The sequence below is a fragment of the Mus caroli genome, chromosome 14 (genome assembly GCF_900094665.2).
Source record: "Mus caroli chromosome 14, CAROLI_EIJ_v1.1, whole genome shotgun sequence".
NCBI lineage: Eukaryota > Metazoa > Chordata > Mammalia > Rodentia > Muridae > Mus > Mus caroli.
The window spans coordinates 41,597,158-41,607,677 of NC_034583.1; positions in this window are offsets into that span (position 1 = coordinate 41,597,158).

The window sequence follows — 10,520 nt, forward strand, 5'->3', positions numbered from 1 at the left end:
GGAGGGCGCTTGGCTTTGTTGTTTATTCATAAGACTGCAGCTAAGGCTAGGGATTGGCCAGCGGGTAGGTACGCCCGCCTCTCTTGCAATGACGAGCTCAGTCACCACGCCCCTACAGCTTTGTGGACTCCGCTAACTCACAGGGCTGGATTAGAGTAGGACACCGCGCCGGGACCCTTCAAAAGACCCTGCCCCCAACTGTCCCTCTTCACATCCTGGGCTTCTGCTGCAGCTCTCGCTACACTTTCAGAGAGGACACCAGATCACTGGTCCAACCAGAGCAGGAATTTCTCTGGTGTCTGGTAAACAAGCGGCACTCAATTCTCAGATGCAGGCAGAGTGGTCCCTGTGGGAAGAGTGGGCAGCTTGGTGGAGATACTAATCAGAGGTACTCTGCAAGAACTGTTCTTATCACTCAATCACATGTACTATCAAGTAGAAAATAAGAGTTAATAGGAGTCCGGGTTACTGATTCTTTGCTCCTTCTGACACAAAGCAAGGTGTCATATAAATTACTGCATAAGAGCTGCACAAAAGCTCTGAAAATTAGAATGATCCCTTGAAAGTTGAAGGTTCAGGACTACAGTTGGTGCAATGACTTAAGGCAGGGTTGCCCTTGCCTGTTATCTTTGAGCCTGTCAGGGACTCAGTTTCCTTTTCATTCTCCTAATTGTGAAGGGAGAGAAGTGAGGTTTAGAACAGGTCACATAGCACTCCTCCCTCGGTTCTGGTTCATAAGATAGCCTTTCTTCATGATGACCTTTTAAGGAGAGAGAGACAGAGAGAGAGAGAGAGACAGAGAGAGAGAGAGACAGAGAGAGACAGAGAGAGACAGAGAGAGACAGAGAGAGACAGAGAGAGAGAGCATGCACAAACGCACGCTTATCTTTGACTTATGCACCATCACCTTACTCCTCCCACTCCCCTTTACAACAATTTTGTATATTTGAATGGAAGCCAGCAAGTGGTTTTTGAATGGAATATGATTAAATTTAATTGATGGATGAAATCTATACTCTATCCGTGTGTTCAGCTCAATACATAATGCATTATATGGTGACCAGGTCTCCTGCCAGATTAGCCACACCCAACTAAGTTATATTTCAGAAGTTTCTTTTAAAGTCAATGGTTTGAGAATCAGGTCATGTCTTCTCATTATATAAAGTTCTATAATATGTATGGTAAGGTCCGAGCCAGCACACACACAAAAAAATGGGTCAATTAAGCCCAGATTCTGGTAATTAAGAGAACTAAGGAAAACAACCCTAATGCTAAATATTGAGTCCACAGTTCCAAGCTATATATAAGAGATGGCAAGAGGATGATATTCTCATTCCTCTCATATCCACAACCTGACCCATCCACAAACTTTATCTAATCAAAACTTCTTTGACATCCTCTTATCTCTGTTTATGTCTCTTGCCATGACACTCCAAAGTCGGAAATGCAGAGTGCCACTTAGACCCGCTTAATGCTGTCATTCTCTGAGGTAGCTCTTTCCCATGGGAAAGGTCTTCTCTCCAGTGGCAGAAAATTATGTCAGCTGTGCAGGAAAGCTAAAACAATCTTCTCAAAGCTCATTTATAATAATTCTTTATCCTGCCCCGAATGGTCAACACTACTTTAAACAGCTCTACTTGGTAAGGTTTACCTCAAAAGGTGCTGTTAGTACACAGCAGGGATAAAAATCTATTCTACCCCACCTCATCACACACAGGATCTGTAGACCAGGAAAAGTGTTCTCTGCACATTAAAACAATAAAACTACACATTATGAATGTTACTCCCTTTTAGTGGGTAAGGCAACAGATTGTATGTTGTGTGTGTGTGTGTGTAAATTTGCATAAATTCATATGTATACAACACGCCCACAGCTGTTTCCGAACAAGGCATCAAATGTAGAAAAGAAGTTTGAGGACTTGTAGGTTTAGAAATTCTCTATTTAAAGAATTCTCAGTTAAATTTTAATTTCAGATAAACTATATCTAACTTTTAACTTTACTATAGATTAGCTTTCCAATGGGAAATACCTGGTTTTAAAAGTTAAGGTAAGGTCTGGAGGGACTGTACAGAGCCTAGATTACACGCTGCTTTACCAAAGGACCAGGCTTAATCCCAAGCAACCACAAACACTACACAAATATCTGTAAGTCAAATAGCATCAAATCGAACACCATTTTGTGGCCTATGTGGGCACCAGGCAGGCAAGTTTTGCACAGATATACATAATACCAATGAGACACCCATGCATATAAAATAAAAATATTTTTGAAATTACTATAAAGAAAAATAGTATATCCTATTCAACATCTAGGCCATACTTATACTGATGTTACATTGAGTTTGTGAGAAAAGCAAATTTAGCTGAGAATCCTGCAATTTAATTATTAGATCTGTCAGTATTTGGATATTTCTTGGTTTTAACTGGTTAAAATCTTTTGAGACAGAAGTAATTAGAATACCCAGCTGCAAAAGCAAATAAACAATGGCTATTCAAATATCACTCATAGAAGGAGTTTTGACAGTAAAAGCTTGGTATATAGAGTGAAACTACCATTAAAATGAACAGAAAAGGGCTGGAGAAATGACTCAGCAGTTAAAAACCCTGCTTGCTCTTCCAATGGACATGTGCTTGATTTTCTTTTTCTTTTTTTTCTTTTTTAATATTTTTTATTACATCTTTTCCTCAATTACATTTCCAATGCTATCCCAAAAGTCCCCCATACCCTCCCCCCCACTTCCCTACCCACCCATTCCCAGTTTTGTTTTGTTTTGTTTTGTTTTGTTTTGTTTTGTTTTGTTTTGTTTTTTTGGCCCTGGCATTCCCCTGTACTGGGGCATATAAAGTTTGCAAGTCCAATGGGCCTCTCTTTCCAGTGATGGCCGACTAGGCCATCTTTCGATACATATGCAGCTAGAGACAAGAGCTCCGGGGTACTGGTTAGTTCATAATGTTGTTCCACCCATAGGGTTGTGGATCCCTTCAGCTCCTTGGGTACTTTCTCTCCAGCTCCTCCATTGGGGGCCCTGCCCAGGAAAGTCAGCACACAACCATCTGTAATTCCAGTATGTCAGGATCCACTGCCCTCTACTGGCCTTGTTGGGTAATGCAAGTAAGTAGCATGCAGTCAGATCTATAAATGCAAGCAAAAACATTTGTACAAATAAAATTAATTAATTAAAAGCTATTTTAAAGGTGTAGAAATACATAAAAACATATTCACTATTTAATATGACTCTTAGTTGTTGGAACCATGGTCCCAGAATCTCTTTTTGAAGCTCTTCCTCCTGTTGAAAAAAGAATTTGAAAAGGAGTTCAAACTGGACACATAAAAAGAGCAGAAATCAAAGGGTACCCAGAGCCTTTGTTCCTTATGACTCTTATTGAAGGAAGCATAAAATTGGCTGCCTCCATTGTAAGTTTGGTCTTGGAGACTAAGGCAATGCACCAACCTTTAGGTATGAACAATGAGGAAATACTTAGAATTAATTGATATTGAACCTTGTGGTCAGGTAAGAGATGCTCCATGTAACCTGAAGTTAGGATGTGCCTAAGACATACACAGTGACAGCTGGCTAAGCTCACTGTCACCATTTACTTCTCAGCTCTGTATGCAACACAGAAGAAATAATGATGCATTGATGTCACTGCCTTTCAGCATTCTTACTATTATAGAGGTTACAGAAGAACTATCTGTGCCGGCTCTCACTGGTCAACTCTTGGCTCTGTGGCCAGTGTGACCCCACTGCCACCGGATCCTGTTTGTCTTCACAATTAAGTACAAGCATCCTGTGGGTATCAGTACTCAAAGGCCAATCGTGGTTTATTGCAAATCTAGCTTGTATATTTTAGCACTTGAAAAACGAGTCACAAGGATTTATACTGCTTGAACTATGCCCTTGCTTTGATTATTTAAGATACTAGAGTATTACTGAACACTACTCATGCCACTTGCCACCGAGCAAGCTGACATGCTGGCATGCATAGGTATCAAATAGTGCCTGGGTAGTAGGTAGCTACAGGTTTCCTCTTTATCTCCCTGACTAATATCACCTATTGGCCACAAATAATTATAAAATGGCTTGATTTCTGCTGCACATGCTCCATGGGACCCTGCTAAAATGAACATTCTTGGGACTAAAGGGATAGCTCAGTGTATAAGCACCCCACCTGCTCTTAGAGAAGGCCTGTGATCAATTCTCAGCACCCACAGCCCAGCACACAACTATGTGTAACTCTGGTTCCATGGTACCTGACTCCTTCCTCTGGAATCCATGGGCACCAAGCATACCGTTGGCGCACAGACATACATGTATACAAGCCACTTGTACATAAAAAATCATATTAAAAATTAAATAAATAAAAACCTTTCAAAAAAGAATCCCTATCCACCTGACCTCTATGTGGGAGAAACTCATATTCTGCACTATGGGAGATGTTCTGTAGAGGTCTGTTCCTACCAGATATTCTGATCCTCACAGAAATTGCATCTCTGGTCTTGCAACGACATGATCAAGAAGTTTTGACAAAGAGCTGGCAGATCTTGTTCAGACTTAGTGCTAGTGTTGGTGGAGGATGCTTTTACTGGAGTCTAACTGATTTTTCATTTGAAATGGAACCTGCAGCAAGGATATGAGGCAGTGGGACAGAATGAAAAAGGAAAACACACTCGTGGAAACATTTTCTTCAAGGGCTGTGTTTAACTAGTCCTCCTCTCTCCCAATCCTTTGTATTGTCTTGGTTTTACTGGAGGTGTAGCCATGGAGGGGGAGAAGACACCATTTGCAGAGTGGATATGTAAGTCCTTGCTCTGGAAGATTGTCCTTCCTCCTGGCATTCCTCAACAATGATTCACATCAGTCTTCCAGTTTCTTCCAAAGCCTTCTTCCCTGACCATTTGACCAATTCTCCAGGTAGGAAATTCCTGGTTGCTTTTGATTTTTTTCTTTTTCTATTTTTATTATTATTTTACATCGTTTTACTCATTTATATTGCAAATGTTGCCCCCTTTCCAGTCCCCCATCCAAGAGTTCTTCATCCCCTTCCCTCTTCCCTTTGCCTCTGAGAGGATGCTCTCCCACCCCCACTTCACACCACCCCACTTCCCTCTTCCCTGGAACATCAAGTCTCTACAGGATTAGGTGGATTCTCTCCCACTGAGGTCAAATAAGGCAGTCCTCTGGTACATAAGTGCAGGGGGCCACGGAGCAGCCCACGCATACTCTTAGGCTGGTGGGTTAGTCTCTGGGAGCTCCCAGGGGTCTGGGTTATTTGACACTGTTGGTCTTACTACGGGGTTGCCATCCACTTCAGCTTCTTCGGTCCCCTGACTTTTCTATAGGGGTCCCTGACCTCGCTTTGGCAACACACATACTAAAATTGGAATGATATACAAATTAGCATGGCCCCAGTAAAAGGATGACATACTTTTGATTTCTTTAAGTTGACCTTCTACATAGTGGGTTTTGGCTTAGAGTAGTATTACAAGGAATAAGTACCTGACTCTAAGTGTTCAATGAAATTTACCGATTGTGGTGATGATAATGGTATAAATAATGGTATTGAGTCAGAATCCCTTTTGTGACTTCATATGTTTTCTGGCATCCAAACCTCTTGAGAACACTTGGCAAGACCAACCTTAACCTATTTCTATTAGGTTTCTAGTAAACTTAAAGAATAGTTTTAGTGTACAGCTAATTTATAAGTAAGTGGAGTAAATTCTGTCATAAAATGGTTTTCCTTAAACATGTCTTTGGAATGATAAATTTTTCTATACAGGAGTTGCTTTTAACTTCAAAACAAGAGAATTCACTTCTTCTTCTTCTTTTTTTTTTTTTTACATGTCTACATTGTTTAACAATTATTCCAGAATCACTCAGATGAATCTTCTGGCTTCTTTATTGTACTTCCCTTTTCCTCCTAAAAAAAAAAACTTTTCATAAATGAAGGAGCAAAATATTGCATGACTTACATCATCTTTTTAAAAATGCACTGTTTCACCTCTTTTGCTGTCCTTAGACCCTGAATTCCACCATTCAACTGTAATAAATGGAATTTTGTCCTTTGCAATGAAGAGCCTAGATAGGAGAGGGGAGGACTGAGGCAGATGCAGAGTAACACAGGTGTCTAAAATACTGCAGCCCTTTCATGCAATCTTTAAAAGATAAACTCCCAGGCTGAAACATTTACATAAAAGAAATCTTCATTTTACAGGCATGAATGTGTTCTTGTGCAGTGGCTTATAAATTCTCCTTTTAAAAAGTCTTCAACATCGAAGGTGTCATGTTCCTCAATGAATACATTTTTTCATTCAAAATGAAATTTGGAAACTATGTTCACAACAGCCCCCCAAGATCCACACATGTTTCAGACAATGTTCTTATGTCTACCTTTGTGTGTTGGTTTTTTGTGTTTTTGTTTGTTTGTTTGTTTGGTTTTTTTGTTTTTTGTTTTTTGTTTTTTTTTGGTTTGGGCAGATCAATGTTTCTCAGAGTGAATATTAGTAACATAAGTCCATACTTGCTGTGTTTGTCCCCAAGGGACTCTTAAACTGTAGCCCAGATTTGTCTGAAATGCACAATACCCTTACTTCAGCCTCTGAAGTGTAGACATTGCAGATGTAGGTCACTGGGCTAATCAAAAGTTGCTCTTTTCACATATCTGTGACACTGGAATAAAGAAACAAGAGGGTCAATATTCTCTTATTGTAGATTTATGAAACACTGTGAGCTTGCGTCTGTGCTGAGCTGTGTACTGGTGAGGAAGCATCATTGGTTTTCTCAGAAAGAGAGTTAGAAGGTCACTTGCAGACGTGGAAGGAAACCCAGACAGAGTCACTCAAAGTAGTTTTCTTTCTTTAAACACGTTTTAACAAATATTGCTCAAGTTGCTTTCAAGGAATAAAGGTCAAATGTTAATAGCATGCTCAGGATATCCAAAAGTCCAAGGGTATATTCCCCCTGTAGCCAGTCAACTGTGCAAGCAAAATCTGAGAAAATAAAGTGTGTGTGGATATTCTTCCACCACCATGCTACTTTTAGTCAGAATAATACCCAAAATGTAGAAATGTTTACCAAGATTTTAGTGTAGAATGGAAATCCCACATTCATAGAAAATGAGAAAGAGGGACCATGGAGGCCAGCATGAAAGACAAGGAGAGATTCTGCCCTAATAGAGAGAGGAGAAGAAGAAGGGAGTCAGGGAGGAAGGCAGGGAAGGAGAGGAGGTAAGAAGAATACAGGGAACTGGAGGGAAGGGGGAAAAGGAGGAAACTGGCTCCACAAGATATTATTTGGTTTTATTTTGTTTTTCTCAGGTAATTCCAAATTCTCTTTGAATTCCTAACTCCATACATTTTGGAAAATTGGGTGGGTAAATAATCTTAAAATGTGTTTGCGTTCCCTAAGCACTACATAATACACAGGGCAGCATGCTACATGAGTTATGCCTTTCAACATTGAATTAAGCTGACTGATCATAAGATCAATCAGCAAGTGGTCTTTTTGTTGTTGTTTGGTTGGTTATGATGGTTTTTGTTTTTTACTTCTAGTAAGTATTTAGTGTAATGCAAGAGTATGTCCAGAGAGCTTGAACTGATCTGAGAAGAAAATGTTATCTATTAAGAAACATTGCCAATACTACACAGCACGGCATTTCCTGTACCTTTTTCAGCATCTGTCTTCATAATAGTGCCAAGAGGAGCCATCTAATGAAGTGTGGGTGGAACTTTGATGTCTTACTGCAGACTAAGTGCTTGGAGCCACCTTTCTCCTAGAAAAGAACAACAGGCTGTTTGAGGGAAGGCACTGTGCTTTAAATAGTCTTGCATGTCTCAGGACACCTCCAGCAGCACCCTGACAGTTGCTGTCCAAAAAAGGAGTTTGTTGACTAATTATGTCCAGGAGCTCATACCAAAATAGATACAGGATGCTGTAATGTGCATCTTTCACAACTGAAATTTGAACTGAAGTCCACTGGCAGATGAAGGAAAGTACAGCCAACCTCAGAGTGAAGGGTATTAATCCCTTTTAAAGGAATATTGGCTCAGGTGTAAGTAGGTCTGTGTCATGGACTTTAATTGGCTTTAATTAAATCAAAAAAGTAAATTTAATTTACTTTTACATCCTATGAAAAGCGGATGCATGTATGTGTGACATCTGAAACCAGAGAAGCAAGACAATTTATTTTAAATCCCTTCCTGACCAAATGCCTCTGATCTTTTGTTATTGTTGAAGTTCATGTTCAGTCAAAGAGTAGCTGTTCATGAACAAGAAGTCCTCCATGGAAAGGCTTTGAAAAGAAAGAGGGATTAAAGAAAAGAAAAGCCTCAATTCAAACTGAATCCTAAATTCAAACACTATCCAGGCTCAAAACCTTTGAAATAACCGAAGCAATGTTTTGTTTTATTTATTCTTCTGAAGACCTGCAGTATGAAATAGACATAAGACATTTACATCAAATGATCAGAACAAAGCATTCCTTTTCTAATTTGTTTACAAAAAATGTTTAAGGGTGAAGGGGAGACTTCCTTTCATATCAGATGATTGAAGGCATGTCTCATACTGAGAAAATTACTTACTTTGGGTCTCCTCTAACATATGAGGCATCCACACAAAAGGACAAATGAATTTGTCCCCAGAAAAGTCCCAGTGAAGGAAAATTGGGTGGCCATGTGACAAACTTTCCTCTCTCTCTCTCATTGTACTTTTAGAAGCTTTCTGTGACTAGGATTCAGGAGTGACATATTTTCTTTTCCTCCTCTTGTAAAAGGCACTTTAAGGCACTCACTACGGCAGCTTCTGCTCAGCTGTGACACTGTTCCAGCAGTCTCTGTGACATTATGTCTTACATTATTTTTAATAAAAATGAGTTATTCTGATCAATTTATCTAATTTAGTTTATTTACCTGCCCAATTTTCCAAAACTTTTTGGTGGATAGGAATTGAAAGAGTCTTTGGGCCTACACGGAAGGGCCCTTTTGAGGAACCAAAGTTTTTCTTTCTTCCCCTTTTAATTTAATCACCTCACTAAAGGCCCCACTTTCAAATAAAGTCTTTGTAATGTTGGTGTTAAGATTTAATTGTATAAAATTTGAGGGGACACATCTCAGCTGTGACACAAACCTGATTTTACTGTTTATTTTACTTTGTGGCAGTGAAGGAGAAGTTGAGGTAGAAAGGGGAAGGCAGACTTGGAAGGACAATTCATGATGACAGACTTTAAACTATCGTGGAAGCTGAAGATTTTCTCATATTGACTAGTGTGACCATACTAGAAGATGAGAGCTGAGGCTTTACCCTGTCCCAGTCTTTGCAAAAGAAAGTCCCCAAGTCCCCAACTGCACCATCTCAAAGTTCCTTATCCTCATGGCTGCTCCCCCAAACTTATTTCCATAGCCTTAGCGTCTCTTTTACATGTCTTTCCTTCTGCATGTTTCTTCCAGGTGGAGAAAGGAGTGGAGATGAGGCCAATTGCTGGTATTTGTGCTCTGGGCAAAAGAATTTACCTATAAAAGTGTGTGAATGAATACTCCGTTATATTTTGCAAGATTCTGTTATACTCCTAAAGGCTGCCTTCAACATGGTAGCTCACTGAAATTGAAGACCCCGAGACTCAGGATTGGACCAAAGTGTTCAACCATTCCTCTTTGAAACAAGGAACAATGTACACACTAGAGAATATGCACACATTTAACAGCAGCAATTTAATCTAGGACCTCAGTAGCACACAAGAAAAGGAAGTCAGGGAAATACAATGAAAAGAAAAATTTAGGGGAACATGACAAAGAAGTGGGCTGAGGTTTTGTTTGCTTGTAAATTGAACAGAACCTGATGCAAGTGAAATGTGTTTGTCCCTGTCAGAGGGACTGCTGGAACAGTGTCACAGCTCCTGTCAGAGGGACTGCTGGAACAGTGTCACAGCTGAGCAGAAACTGCAGTCATAAGTGCCTTAAAGTGCCTTTTGCAAGAGGAGGAAAAGAAAATATGTCACTCCTGAATCCTAGTCACAGAAAGCTTCTAAAAGTACAATGAGAGAGAGAGAGGAAAGTTTGTCACATGGCCACCCAATTTCCCTTCACTGGGACTTTACTGGGGACAAATTCATTTGTCCTTTTGTATGGATGCCTCATATGTTAGAGCAGTCCCAAAGCAAATGATTTTTCTCAGGATGAATCATGCTTCTAATCATTCTGATTTGAAAGAAGTCTCCCCTTCACCCTTAGACATTATTTTTTTTGTAAACAAATTAGAGAAGAAATGCTTTGTTCTGATTCTGGGAGGTGGATGTTTTATGTTTTATGTCTATTTTATGTTTCAGACCTTCAGAGAGAATAACGAAGACAAAACATTGCTCTGGCTATTTCAAAGATTTTGATCCTGGGTTTTGAACTCTGAATTCAGCTTGAAAAAAATAACCACTTCACTTTTTTCTTTTCTTTTCTTTTCTTTTCTTTTCTTTTCTTTTCTTTTCTTTTCTTTTCTTTTCTTTTCTTTTCTTTTCTTTTCTTTTCTTCTCTTCT